The sequence below is a fragment of the Vulpes vulpes genome, chromosome 5 (assembly GCF_048418805.1).
Source record: "Vulpes vulpes isolate BD-2025 chromosome 5, VulVul3, whole genome shotgun sequence".
Classification (NCBI taxonomy): domain Eukaryota; kingdom Metazoa; phylum Chordata; class Mammalia; order Carnivora; family Canidae; genus Vulpes; species Vulpes vulpes.
The window spans coordinates 104,181,364-104,196,882 of NC_132784.1; the positions used below are offsets into that span (position 1 = coordinate 104,181,364).

Below are 15,519 nucleotides of genomic sequence, written 5' to 3' on the forward strand. Positions count from 1 at the left end.
CAGGAAATCTGCCACAGTCGAGTTTTGCTCTACAATATTATTCTGAGCAAGGAGGACATTGCTATTTTTTCTCCCCCAAGAATGCCACCTAATTTTGCACCTGGCAGTCTCTCTCTAAAATATGCATCTTCAGGTATCTTGTCTCTGTGACATCTCTAATCCTGCTTGAACTTTCACTACTCTTGCTATCCCTTCTTCATATATATTACTCTTAAGGGTTTCTAATTTTACTGATGATAGAGTTTCCTTTTATTTTCTTATGACCTTTCTTATTTTATGGCAGTTTAAGAGAGGAAGGGGTGGGGATATATTTACTCCACCATCTCAAAATTGGAAAAATAAAATTAACTTCCTAATATAAGTCACCATTTGTTTTCTTTCTGTTACATAAAGTTTTACAAATGTAATGAAAATATGCTACAGGGTACCATAGAAGAAGCACAGAAGAGGAATATCTTAGGCAAAAGTGATTGGTATTGATCAGAGTAGGAGTGGGAGCCTGGGAGTTAGGGACATTTCTCTGTGGCTGTGAAACTGAGCCCCGAAGATTGTGCAGAAATTAGAACGTTAACACAGGAAATCTCACTGAGGTTGATGCATGGAAGATGATAGAAGGTTCCGTTAGAGATAGATCCAGACAGTTTAGCAGGAACCATATCAAAACAGGGCATTTTAGAGCGTATTAAAGAGTTTAGATGCTATTCTAAGAACATTGGAGTAGACTTCCTTTTTTTTTAAGATTTTACTTATTTATTCATGAGAGACACAGAGAGAGAGAGAGAGAGAGAAAGGCAGAGACACAGGCAGAGGGAGAAGCAGGCTCCATGCAGGGAGCCCGATGCAGGATTCGACTCCAGGACTCCAGGATCACTCCCTGAGCTGAAGGCAGGCACTAAACCACTGAGCCACCCAGGGATCCCCAGATTTTCCTTTTAAGAGGAGTGGCATGATTACCTTTGTGTTATGGCATGCATGTTTGATTGTATATTTCATATTTAAATAGTCTGGTGAGTATTAAAAGCATCATTGGGGTCATTAATTTTACTGAGATAGTGTTTTCCTTCTCATAGAAGAATATTTGTATAGTTTATTTCTTCACATTTCTTTATTCTATTTTTCATTGAAGATCATTGGAATCAGGATTCTAGTTATCTTTTCTCACATAACAAATTACACTTGAAGCAGCTTAAAACAATACACACATAGTAGCTCATCACTTTGTAAGCCAGGAATCTGGGAGAGATTCCATGCCTAGACTAAGGTCTCTCATGAGGTTGCAGTCAGCCTATCAGCCAGAGCTGTAGTCTCATATGAAAGCTCAACTGGGGGGAAGATCCTCATTCATGCCAGCCTCCATTATTCTGGCTGTTGCTCTTAAGTCCCTTGGTTTCTTGCCAAGTAGGCTTTCCTGTAGGGCAGCTCTCTGGTGGAAATTAGCAAGAGAACAAGAGGGACAGAAAAAAACATGAGGATGGAAACCACATTCTTTTGATAAACTAATGTCAGAAGTGACATTTCATCACTTTTTGCTGTATTCTGTTCTTTTGAAGCAAGAGACTGAATCCATCCCACACTTCGAGAGGGGATTATGCAAAGGATGAATACCATAGTGGGAGTTATTGGAAGCCGTCTTACAGGATACTTTCCATACTCTATGACTTGCGTATAGAATTTGTTCAATAAACATGTTGATTTTCAGCATTTTGCCTTGGAAAAATGTTACTGTACATTGTATTGTACATTGACTTATGGCAGAATTTTTAGGTGATGTCTTTTCAAGATTATATTTCAGACTTTAATATTGTATCAAAGTAGTTTTGATGTATCCTGATTATTTATACCAGCAAGGATTAAAATGTGTAGTTTCTGGATTTCAAAGAGAAAATAAAAGGTCCAGTGCATTCTTTCATCTTTGAACGGGGTAAAATAATTTACAGAACAAAAAGTAGTAAGATATATTCTACATCAGAATATATTTGATTTGAATTATGTAGGACACCAGACAACATTAGGCTTAACTTTAATTTATATGCTCTTTTATTAATAGAAATAGTTTATTTATTACATAGTTAATAGTGAAAAATATGTATAAGTATACAAGAATATATTTTTGTAACCAAATGTGGACCTATCACAAAGATAAATGGAATTGATTAATTTGAGGCTGTTTGCACTTGGTAGACATGTTGCTTTATAATATGTAGCCTGATATGCAAAAACTGCCCCAGGTTATGAATAAGAAAATTACATAATGAAATTAAAAATTAGCTAGAGAGTTACAGATTGCTAGCATTAATAAAACATTATTAGCTTGAAGTGCAGAAAATGGCCTTTTTTGACAGAAATTTAAGCTAGAAGTAATATATTCCCTCAAAGTTAATGCTTCAGTATAGTTTTTGATTGTTAATACCTTATAACATTAGTGCTGTTTTGTTTTTTTGCTGTTTTGAATATAAGTTTGTCATTCATCAAAGTGAATCCAAGTTTTTCAGCATGTTGGTTTTGTATAACATGATTTGACTAGAAAGATTTTTATGGATAATATTCTTTACCTATCTTTTCGTGTATCACTAGAGTTTTTTTAAAGGATATATTTGTTTTGTTTTTCTTGTAACAGCTTTATTGAGATATAATTCATATACCATATGGTTCATCCATTTAAAGTGCACTACTCTATTGTGGTTAGTATATTCACAAAGTTGTGTAACCATCACCACAATCAATTTAAAACATTTGTATTATCTTAAAAAGAAATCCTATGTCCTTTAGCAATGACCCACCCTCATTCTTCCCAACCCTGATCAGCCATTGACAACCACTTATCTATTTTATATCTCTATAGACTTACCTATTGTGCACATTTCATATAAGATGAATCCTACAAATGTGGTGTTTTGCAACTGACGTTAAGCCTGGTGTTTTCAAGGTTCATTGATGGTGTAGTATATAACAGTACTTCATTCCTTTTTCTTTCTAATTAATATTTCATTCTATGGAAAACCACATATTATTTATCCATTTATCATTTGATATACATTTGAGGGGTTTCTACTTTTGGACTATTATGAATAATGATGTTATGAACATTTATATGCAAGTTTTTGCATGGACCTAGGTTTCTATTTCTCTTGAATACCTCATGAAAGCTTGAAGCTAACAAGTTTAAGTCATAAATAGCTAGAAACATTGACTTTGGAATCAGATTGATGTGGACTAGTCATGTCACTTTCTAGTTGTGTAAACTTGAACAAGTTACTTAATCTTATAGAAATTAGGTTTTTTTCCTCTGCACATTGGAGCAGCAGTATTTATTTTGCAGAATGCTTGTGAGGCACGCAGTACATCAAGCACTGGGCATATAATTGACTCTCAACCAGTAACAGCTATTATTATCAAGGACAAGGAAAAAAAGAGCTAATATTTATAAACATACCTCCCTATGATGTTATAAAAATAACATTCATTTTATGTGAGGCTGTCTTTAATTCAAAGTAAACAAACATAAAATTTCATGAATTAGCTTGTGTATTTTAAAAGAATTTATAGAAACATTAATTGCTGAGTACAGTCTAAATCATCAGTATTTTTATGACATTAAACCATGGCTAAAAATTTTCGTTCAGAGCACTGGAAGGAAAAGCAAAGAATGGAGCCCAGTAAAAAGTTGGAAAAATATAATAATGAATACATAAATATCTTTTTTAAAAAAATTGGAATTTTACATCTTTATTTATTTTAATATGCCATGTATGATATATCATATATATATATATATATATATATATATATATATATATATATATATTGCAGTGGGAGAGGGAGAGAAGGAATCCTAAGCAGACTTCAGGCCCAGCATGAGCCCAATGTGGGGCTCAATCTCATGACCCTGAGATCGACCTGGTGTTGGGGTCCACACTCAGCAAAGTCTGCTTGTTCTTCTCCCCCTGTTCTTCCCCTGGTCTCTCTCTCTCTCTTTCATAAATAAAGAAAACATTTTAAAAAATGAAAAGGAACATATGTTGACATAATATGTACATATTATTATATATTACACCTATTACTAAATGTTTATAATAGATGAAAGAATTGCTTTGTCATATCCTTACTATGTTCCTAGTGGTGACCATTTTTTTACTTTTAGCTATTTTTTTACACCAAATGTTTCTAACTATATGCTTATCTGATACTGTCTGATTTTACATCTTCAGATCTTTTAATTACTTTCACATAATATGGTAGATGAGGGTTTAACTTAACAGTTTTCCCATCTCCACTTCCATCTATTTTCAGAGAAATTAGTATCAGTGTTTACATTATCATGATTATAGAAGCAGAGTTCCTTACAAAGGCAATTACTAAAGGATGGATATATTTACCTTATTCCATTTTTAAAATAAATGTCTATTTTCCTTATTTTTTCCTTCCTGCCCTATATGCAAATTATATCTGCCATTGATTGTTTTCCAGGTATTCTATATTACCAGGAAATCTAGTAAGCTCCCTTTTCCTCCTATCATCCTGCTCCAAACAGACTACATTTGCTTTAGACATGATGCAGATCTCTTAACTTGCCTCCTCTTAGGGCGAACTCACTGTTTTGTAGATCTGTGTTGTCTTTTTATGATTTATTTTCTCATTTTTCTGGAGCAACTGCTATAATAATGGGCATGGAAGGAAATTTTGGGAGTCTTTACTTCTTTAAATATGTCTTATTCTATCCTTAAACTTGGTTGGTAGCTTTGGCTGGATAAAACATCCTAGGTTGCAGATCATTTGTCCTCAGAGTTTTGAAGATATCTATTTCTCTTTCCTTTGAAAATGATCTATTTTTTTTCAGCATATGTTAGTTCAAGTCCACCAGGAAGCAAATACTAAGATGGAATTAGATGTACAAGAAGTTTAAATGGGAGGTGGGGGTAAAAGCGGAAAAATTGGGGAACACCTTTAGTCCACAATGTAAGCCTGATACCTATGAAAAGAAAAAGAGAAAGAAGGAAGACTGAGAAAAGATTGGGACTGCAGTGCATTTTTAAGAAAGGCTGATGGCTGATCTCAAGCCAGTTATCCTTTGGAGGGGTCTGCTGTCTTGCCAGTAATAAGTACCTCCAATCCCCATTCTCAATCACTGGCTCAGGGAGGTGTGACATTGATCTGATCATGTTGGTGGATTCAGTGGTACAGTTTTATGGACATTACAGATTGCTTTGAATTTTTCCCCTGGAACTTTTGAAATTTCTCAGAATTACTACTTTTATGAGTATTTTGTTCTGAAGAATCAATGGATCCTTTAGTTCTAATAAACTTTCTTATATTATTTATGAGATAATTTCTTCACTCCTGTTTTCTTCTAATTCTTTTTTCTTGTGGTTATTAGTTGGATATTGGACCTCCAGAAGTAATGTGCTAAGTGTCTCAAACCTTTCTGCCCCCGCTCCCTTCACCTTGGGACTTTGTCCTTTCATTCTATATTTTTAAAAGACTTCCTTCTGACCCTACTAAAATTTTGACTTTAACAATAATTTTTAACTTGTATTAAATATTTAAACTATTTGGATCATTTCTTCTCTCATATCATCCCATTCTTATTTTATTAATAAAGTATCTCATATTTCTCTAGAAGTACTAGAACAGTTAGGATCTTTATAGGAAACAGAATTCATTTCAGGATTTATTTTTCAAATAAAGGGAGTTAAAGGATGATTCAGAGGTATGTGCAGGGTTAAGGGTGCAGCAAAGGATGTTTTGGCATTCAGAGACAGGCAACAGTGAGATGTTGCTACTGCCAGGGTCAAAGAGTTACAGTGAAGAAATTGCACTAATGGTTATAGTAAGAGCCAAGGAGAAGTTTACAACCTCTACCCGGGCCATTGACCTATACTTGTAGAGGAATGCAGCTATTGTCAGAGGTGTGTGGCACTAAAAGGGAGAGGGAAATGAGGTAAAAAAAATACCTCAAATTTCTTCCTCCTGAACTTCAGTCTTCTGTTAGATTAAGTCTAGCTGAAAACTCACCAAAATGTTACAATTTGTAGGGTTTAGTCTTTTTGGTCACAGTGCAGGGCACAGAAGTGCATAAAATGAAATGGGGTGTGGCAAATGAAAAATAATCAGCATAGGTAATAGCAGAAATTTAGAGTTTAAGTTTTATTCATTCAGTTCTGAGATTCCTCAAAGATGTTTTTTGTTTTTCTTCAGATTAACCTTTTTCATTTTCCCTTTTTAAAATATTTTATTTATTTATTTATTTATTTATTTATTTATTTATTTATTTATTTATTTATTTATGAAAGACACACACGGAGAGAGAGAGAGGCAGACACAAGCAGAGGGAGAAGCAGGCCCCATGCTGGGAGCCTGATGTGGGACTAGAGCCCCGGACTCCAGGATCACACCCTGAGCCGAAGGCATATGCTCAACCACTGAGCCATCCAGGTGTCCCTCATTTCCCTTTTATACTAGAACCTATCCTCACACAACTAGTGTGTGTGTTCATTTATACATGAGTGTGAAAAATCGAAGCACCAATTTCTTCTTTTTTTAAAGATTTTATTTATTTATTCATGAGAGAGAGAGAGGGAGAGAGAGAGAGAGAGACAGGCAGAGACAGGCAGCGGGAGAAGCAGGCTCCATGCAGGGAACCTAATGTGGGACTCGATCCTGGGACTCCAGAATCACGTCCCGGGCCAAAGGCAGGCACTAAACCACTGAGCCACCCAGGGATCCCCTGAAGCACCAGTTTCAGTGTGTACATACATAAACAGATTTTGTTGACTATTAGGTTTCATTTGCTTTTAAGGTGATTAATCGGGGAGCTGACTTCTTTTCCTAGGGGATGCCCGAGTGCCAGTATGTAAAGGTCTTTCTTTTAGGTTATTTAGTTTCTCCAAAGAAACTTCTGTTGCTCTACTGAAGGAGTAGATGCTTTTGCTGCCACTGGGTAAAGGGTAAGAGAACATTTCTTGTGCCTCACACCCACAAGTTACTATAATCTAAGTCCTGTTTCTTCAGAGAGCACAACCTTGATCCTTCACCTAAGAGATTGAAACCTGAATGCTGGCATTCCCTGCAGGTGTGTGCTGAAGAAACAAAAGGGTTTGGCTCTTGTAGATGTATAGCTTTTGGTTAAAGTGCTACATCATATAGTAGAACTGAGCTGGGATTCTATATCTTAAATGACATCAAGAATAGTGCCTTTTCTAGTATCTTACTTTTTGTGTATGCAGAACTAATGAAATAATAGAAAGACCTTAGGAAGTTAAAGTTCCTCAGTTGGATTACATTTGATGCATAAATTCTAGATGTCACTATTTGTGGTGAACATTGACAAAAAAAAATCCTCATCCAGCAGAAATGCTGGATGTGAAGAAATCATGAAGAGTTGGTCAAGATTGGAAGACAGAAGCCTAAAGCAAGGCATGCCATCTGTCTTCAAATTTCAATGAACCACCATGTACTACATTTATAAAAAGGGAAAAAATTAGGGAAAGTGGTAAGTTTTAGTTCAATATGAAAACATATTTCCAGTAATAGGCTGACTTGTGAGATATAAAATGTCTGAAAGAAGGATTCATCTACAATGCCTGGACTTGTGTAGAAAGGATTTCTGAATTTGATGGCAAACTAGATGATTTCCAATTTCCCTTTAAATCTGAGATCATGGGCAGCCCCGGTGGCTCAGCAGTTTAGTGCCGCCTTCAGCCCAGGGCGTGATCCTGGAGACTCGGAATCGAGTCCCATGTCAGGCTCCCTACATGGAGCCTGCTTCTCCCTCGGCCTGTGTCTCTGTCTCTGTCTCTGTCTCTCTCTCTCTCTCTCTTTCTCTCTCTCTGTCTCTCATGAATAAATAAATAAAATCTTTAAAAAAATACATCTGAGATCACTTGTTTAACATGATAATATGTTTAAAAGACACAAATCTATATATTTATTTACCTCAGAACTCAAAGCACTTTGAATTCCATAAAAGTGCTAGGAGAATTTAAATGAGACTAATCTATGGCATAAGGGATTCATGGTAAAGTATATGGTACAAATTACAAAGTTAAAAATTCTCTATGTCTATTATGAAATTTTAAAAATGTTTTTAATACTAAATATATTATTGAAATATATACTCCTGAAAGATAAAGGCTTCCTTACATTCCCATAGATAGAAAAACGTAAAAAAAAAAAAAAAAGAAAAAGAAAAACGTTGTCACAGGTGGCAATACCTCCTTAAATACAATATTAGTCTTTCATAATTTTGGAGAATGACTAATGGATTTATCATTAGTAGGACCATTAGTCTAATTTTAATATGAGTTTTTAGATTCATCAACATGCTTGCCAAAATACCAAATCAGAGAAGTAATGGCTATTAAAATGCTTGTTTTGACTTTTCATAATCTGAATAGTGCTGATAAAATAACACGTGTAGGAGAACAGCCTCCAGTTCTGTCAAGATCCCTGTGCAGCTCTGCCATATTGAACATGGGCTGGGTGCCTGGTTTTGTTGGTTATTCTGGAATCCATTGATCCATACCCACAATTTGGCATATTAAAAACTTTCTCTTTTTTGCCTATTGCTCTTATTTATTTGTGAACAACTTCCAGTTGAACTATGAGAAATTCTTAGTTTCTAAAGTTCACAGTTCCTTTCTCTCTTGTATTTCCTGTTAAACTATCAGTGTTTGTTCCCAGTGAAGATGGTCACCATCCAGAACTCACAGTTAGCAGCTTGCTGTTTCAAAATATTTATATCAATATTTGTGTTAAATGCTGTCTTTGTAGTCTGCTAATTTGCATTTGTTTTCAAGGATAAAGCAAAAAAAAATGTTGAGTGATTTTTATGAATATTCATCTAGTTTCTAGGAAACTCAATTCAAAAGACTTGAACATAATCTCTCATTCTTATAATGGTTATCTGGGGCCCTCAGTATGACCACCATTATAGCCTTTAAGTAATCTTTCTCTGGTATAAAATCATACAGAGTCAACAAAGGCATTAGGCTAATGACAAACTGAAGAACATTGAGATCACTTAACATTGCGTATCAGGGAAACACAGTACTAAATACATTTTTAGTTCTCTGAGTTGAAGACTTAACACATTAAACTATCTAGGAAGCACATTTCCAATTGTGCTTTAATTAACAAAGAAATATAAACATGAAGGAAATTAGCATGTCTTCTCAGACTGGTAAGGTATGCAGCCCTCAAAATCAAAGCAGAAACTACTAGAGTGGTGTTGGTTTCACCTTCCTTGTGCTGTCACTGATGGATTCTTCAGAACTCTAACTTCATTCTTAAAGTCAGGGCTAATAAGGGAAAATACTAATGTAAACAATAAGATCTGGAATATATCTAGTATATAAATATTGGGAACATGCTTGATAATAACTTCCTCTTTTGACATATGCACAATGTACACAAAAGCATCATAACTAAGTAGTTGCTTAAATCATATAAAACATAAAAGAAATATTTAATTTCAAACTCATCAAAAATTTCAGCCTGTTGGTATAGCATGTCTATGTGTTTTTGGTAAATAACAGTAAGAGAAAGATCAGTCTGGTTTGTCGTAATTGTAAATGTCATAATTATCAAGCTAAAAGTTTAATTTATACGGACAAATTTAGACATTGTAAGCAATGAAGAACTTGATAAATAGACTAATCACAGTAAATTGTATTTACCAAGCATCTGTTGTGGGCATGGTGTTTTCTATGTTATCTATCCACACAAAACTCCTTTGGGGATATATATTATCATATTTTAAAGATGAAAAACTAAACCTGAAGGTTTAAGTAACTTGAGTCACACAACTAAGAAGTAGCAGATCTGGAGATTTGAACTCAGTGATTTTTTTTTTAGAAATCAAAACAGCCTCTTTGTACTTATGAATTATTGCAAATTGTATCAATCATATTTCTTTTTTAAAAAAGATTTTATTTATTTATTCATGAGAGACACAGAGAGAGGCAGAGACATGGGCAGAGGGAGAAGCAGGCTTCTCACAGGGAGCCTGATGCGGGACTCGATCCTCAGACTGGAACCATGCCCTGAGCCAAAGGCAGAGGCTCAACCACTGAGCCACCCAGGCATCCCTGTATCAGTCATATTTCAACCATGGCATATACCATCAGTAGGCTCACCATTATAAGCCACTTATAAATGATTTGCCTTCTCAGCTGCTGGGGCTAGAAAACGAAAAACTTACTTTGTTAGGCTTCTTTGCAGTGGAGGTACCATATGACTTGGTTATGCCCACTGAAATACACTGAAATAAAGTATTAAAAGTAGTAAAACTGAACAGGAATTTTTGACTATTGGAGGCAGTTTCATGTCAGATTAAAAAAACATTATTATGTGGTGTTAGGTATTTTTTCAGATCCCATCTGTTTTACCACATGATATAAATTGTTAACAATTGAGGCTTTTCTGAGCATTAATTGAAATCGTATGTAGATTTCACAATATTGGTGTATCCTGCTTCCTCCTTGCCTTTTTTTTTTAAGATTTTATGTGTTTATTCATGAGAGACACACAGAGAGGCAGAGACATAGGCAGAGGGAGAAGCAGGCTCCCCTCAGGGAGTCCAATGTGGGACTCAGTCCCACAACTCCAGGATCACACCCTGAGCAGAAAGCAGATGCTCAACCACTGAGCCACGCAGGCATCCCCTCCTTGCCACTTCCAGCCAGTTTCTGTGAGGAATAGATGAACGTGGACTGGACATAGCTAATCTGCAAGCAGAGATGGAAGGTAGTACTGCTTTGCTAAGAGAACGGCTCTCTGTGTATAGTGTGTGTTTTTTGAGAGTCTTACAATTAGGAACTTTATGGTATTGTAAAACCCAACTGGTTCTGTACCTCAAAGTGATGTGTTTATTAGCAGTGACTATGAAGTTTAGGGCCTTAGCTGGAGATAACCACGAGGCCTTAGTAGGTATGTAAGCCCAAGACAAATTTCAGAATCAAGATACTTTCTTGTCTGATAATGATTAAGTTAGTTCGGAACCACCATCCTCAGAGTGACATCTAAGCATCGAAGAACTATCAACATACTAAATAATTTACTAGCCAAAATATAAAAGAAGATGAGAATCCAGAGACATAAGTCTACAATCAATGCTGCTTTTGCTTTGAGGGCATCAATAATTTCTTTTTTTAATTTCTTCTTTGCATGACTTTAAAAATAGTCACGCATATTTCTTTTGATATTGTAGGGTTTCTTTTGTAATTTTTGGTATTGAATCCAATGGAATCTATTTAATATAAGGAATAAATTTAAAATTCATTTTAAGATTTTTAAATGGGTAACAAGTTATTGCAATAGTATTTATTAAATAATTCAGTTATCTCTAACACAGAAAGATATCATCATCACATACTAAGTTCTCACACATGCTCAGATATGTCTCTTGACTATCGATGCCGTCTGATTTCTCTCTCTTTCTTTATAATCCTGGATAGCATTACATGGCTCAAGTACCTATAAATTACTTTTGTTTTTCAGAAGATGCTATGGCTACTTTTGTTTAATTTTCATCCACCTAAATTATAAAGCATTTTGGTATGTTTCAAAAAATATCAAATTGTAAATTTAAATCAATTTAAATTAAAATTGTAGACTAGAAAAGGCAAAAATTATACGTTCATAATTCAAGTTATTCCGTCAAGGAATTCAGTATATATCTCTTAATTTATGTGGCTGTTTTTTAAATGTTCATTAGTAAAATTTTATTATTTTCTTAATAGAAGGCCTGCTTTTTGGGTTTATCTCTCTTTTTCCCCCTTTGTTCCTTTGTTTTATTTCTCAAATTCTACATCGGAGTGAAATCATATGGTAATTTGTCTTTCTCTGACTGGCTTACTTCACTTAGTGTAATGGTCTCTAATTCTACCCATGTCATTGCAAATGGCAAGATTTCATTCTTTTCTGTGGCTGAATAATATTTCAGTGTGTGTGTATGTGTGTGTGTGTGTGTGTGTGTGTGACATCTTTTTTATTCACTTATCTGTTGATGGATGCTTAGACTGCTTCCATAATTTGGCTATTGTAAATAATGCTGCTTTAAACATAGGAATCATATATCCTTTAAAATTAGTGTTTTTGTATTCTTTGGGTAAATAGTACTGCAATTGCTGGATCATAAGGTAATTCCATTTTTAATTTTGGGGGGAACCTCCATACCATCTCCCACAGTGGCTATGCCAGTTTGCATTCCCACCAGCAGTGCAAAAGAGTTCCTTTTTCTCCACATCCTTGTCAACACTTGTTATTTCTTGCGTTTTTTATTTTAGCTATTCTGACATGTGTAAGGTGATATATCATTGAGGTTTTGATTTGCATTTTTCTGATGATGAGTGATGTTGAGCATCTTCTCATGTGCCTGTTGGCCATCTGAATATCTTTATTGGAGAAATGGCTGTTCATGTCTTCTGCCCTTCTTATTAGGTTATTATTGTTGTTTGTTTGGCTTTTTTCTTGGTATTTTGTAAGTTTTATATATTTTAGATACTAACCCTGTATCAGATATTTGTAATATCTTCTCCCATTCTGTAGGTTGCTTCCTAGTTTTTGTTGGTTGTTTTCTTTATTGTGCAGAAGCTTTTTATTTTGATGTAGTCCCAATAATTTATTTTTATTTCCCTTGCCTCAGGAAACATATCTAGAAATATGTTGCTATGGCTGATGTCAGAGAAATTACTGCCTGTGCTCCCTTGTAGGATTTTTATGGTTTCAGGTCTCATGTTTCGGTCTTGAATCCATTTTGAGGTTTTTTATGTATAAGGTTAGTTTGCTTATTTGAGATTTTTCACTTCTTGAAGTAGACCTCTATTGTTATAAACTTCCCTCTTAGAACTGCTTTTAGTGCATCCTCTGTATTTTAGACCATTGTGTTTTCATTTTTTCTCCATGTAATTTTTTATTCTTTGATTTCTTGGATGACCCACTCATTGATTAGTAGCATGTTATTTAAGCTCCATATCTGTTTGCTCTTTCCAGACTTTTTCTTATGGCCGATTTCTAGTTTCACAGTGTTTTAATCAGAAATGATGCATGGTATGACTTCAATGTTTTTGAATTTGTTGAAATTTGTTTTGTGGCCTGATATGTGACCTGTTCTGAAGAATGTTCTGTGTGCACTTGAAAAGAACCTGTATTCTGCTGTATTGGGATGGAAAGTTCTGAATATATCTGTTAAATCCACCTGGAACAGTGTATCATTTGAAGCAGCTGTTTCCTTGTTGATTTTCTGTTTGGATAATCTGTCCATCAATGTAAGTGGAGTGTTAAAGTCCCCTACTGTTGTTTTATTACTATGGATTAGTTCCTTTATGTTTGTCATTAACTGTTTTAAGTATTTGGGTGTGCATATGTTCAGTGCCTAAATATTTATAACTATTATATCTTTTTGCTAGAACATCCACTTTGTTATTATATAGTGTCATTCTTTATGTCTTACTATAGTCTTTATTTTAAAGTCTATCTTGTTCAATATAAATATTGCTACCCAGGCTTTCCTTCAACATCCATTTGCATGGTAAGTATTTCTCTATCTCCTCACTTTTGATCTGCATGTGTTATTAGGTCTGAAATGAGTGTCTTTTATGCAGCATACAGGTGCGTCTTTTTTTTTTTTTTTAAATCCATTCCATTACCCATGTCTTCTGATTTGAGTTTTTGGTCCATTTACATTAAGCATAATTATGATAGGCATGTGTTTTTCTCTATTTTATTTCTTATTTTGTGCTTATTCATGAAGTTCCTCTCTGATCCTTTCTTTTCTTGCTCTTCTTTCATGGTTTTCTGGCTTTAGTGATATACTTGGTTTTCTTTTTGTTGTTTGCATATCTATTATTGATTTTTGATTACCATTAAGTTTGTATATAATATCTTCTGCATATTGCTGTCTATAGTAAGTTGATGGTTGCTTAAGTTTGAACCCATCCTTTTCTCATCTCCCCAACCTTTTGTAGGTATATGGTATCATACTTAACCTCCCTTTATTTTTTAGTTTCTGGACTTATTTTTATAAATATACATACTTTTGCTGCTTTTATACTTCCTACTCTTCTTACTCTTACTTATGGCAATTCCTTTCCACTCAGAATCCTTTAACATCTGTATAGGGCTGGTTTAGTGGTCATGAACTCCTTTATCTTTTGTTTGTTTGGGAAACTCTTTATTTCTCTTTTTAATCTGAATGATAGCCTTGATGGACATAGTATTCTTGGCTATAGATTTTTTTTTTTCTTTTCAGCACTTTGAATAGGTCATGCCACTCTCTTCTGGCCTGCAAAGTTTCTGCTGAAAAACCTCTGATAGCCTTATGGGGTTTCCCTTGTATATAACTGTCTTCTTTTCTCTTAATGCTTTTAAATTTATTTCTATATCACTAATTTTTTATTTTAGTAATTATGTGTCTTGCTGTGGACCTTCTTATTAGGCTGATTTTGTTGGGAGATCTCAGTGACTCCTGGATCTGGATATATGTTTCCTTCCCTAATTTAGGGATGTTTTCAGCTATTATTTCTTCAAATAAATGTTTTGCCCCCTTTTGCTTCTTCTGAGAGCTCCATAATGAAAATATTATTACGCTTAATAGAGTCACTGAGCTCCCAAAGTTTATTCTTATTTTTCATAATTTGTTTCTCTATCACCTCAGCTTGATTACTTTCTATAATGCTGACCTCCAGGTCACTAATTCATTCTCTGCTTCTCTAGCCTGCTATTTTTTCCATCTACTGCATTTTAATTTCATTTATTGTGTTCTACATCTCTGATTGGTTCTTATTTACCTTTTGTTAAGGGTCTCACTTATGTCGTCCCTTCTTTTTTCAAGTCCAGTGACTGTCTTTGTGACCATTACTTAAAATCTCTATCAGGCAAATTACATATATCTGTTTCAGTTAGGTCTCTTCCTGTGATTTTTGTCCTGTTCTTTCATTTGGGACATATTCCTCTATCTTCTCATTTTGTCTGACTCTCTGTCTACTTAGAAAGTCAGCTATATCTCCTACTCTTGAAAGTAATAGCCTGAATAAGAGGTCCTCTAGTGTCCTGCAGTGTAGTATCTCGTGTTCACCAAAATCTGGTACTTTGAGGTGCCTTCTATGTATGTTGTGTGTGTCCTGTGTCCTGCTGCTGCGTCCTGTCTGCTTTTCCTTCAGTTCAGTAGTCTACAGTGGTGCTGTCTGCCTGTAGTAGACAGTGTTTGATTCCCAGCCTGGGTAGGATGTGTAGCTTTAACAAGGTGCCCACTGGTCCACTTGCAAAGTGAGACCTGCCATTGCAGCTGCCACCTGACTGGGCCACTTGGATGGCTCTGCAAAGTGCATATGGGTAGAATTCACAATTTTAACAAGGTGCATAAGTCTGTGGAGCCTGCTGCTGGACTCACCAGGACCAAAGTCCTGCAAAGCATATGGATCAGGAGATATGGTGTTGGCAAAGTCTGTGGTGGTCTTCTGGGAGAGGAGACCTGCAGCACTGGGGCTGAGGAAGGCCTTTCTGGAAGGGATGGGTTCCAGA

General features: G+C 35.2%; 1 protein-coding gene across 6 annotated transcripts in view; it reads left to right on the forward strand.

Annotated features, from left to right (window-relative positions):
• The window catches only part of SPATA17 (spermatogenesis associated 17), a 206,338-nt gene that overhangs the window by 43,646 nt on the left and 147,173 nt on the right, over positions 1 to 15,519 (forward strand). The window lies entirely within an intron of this gene.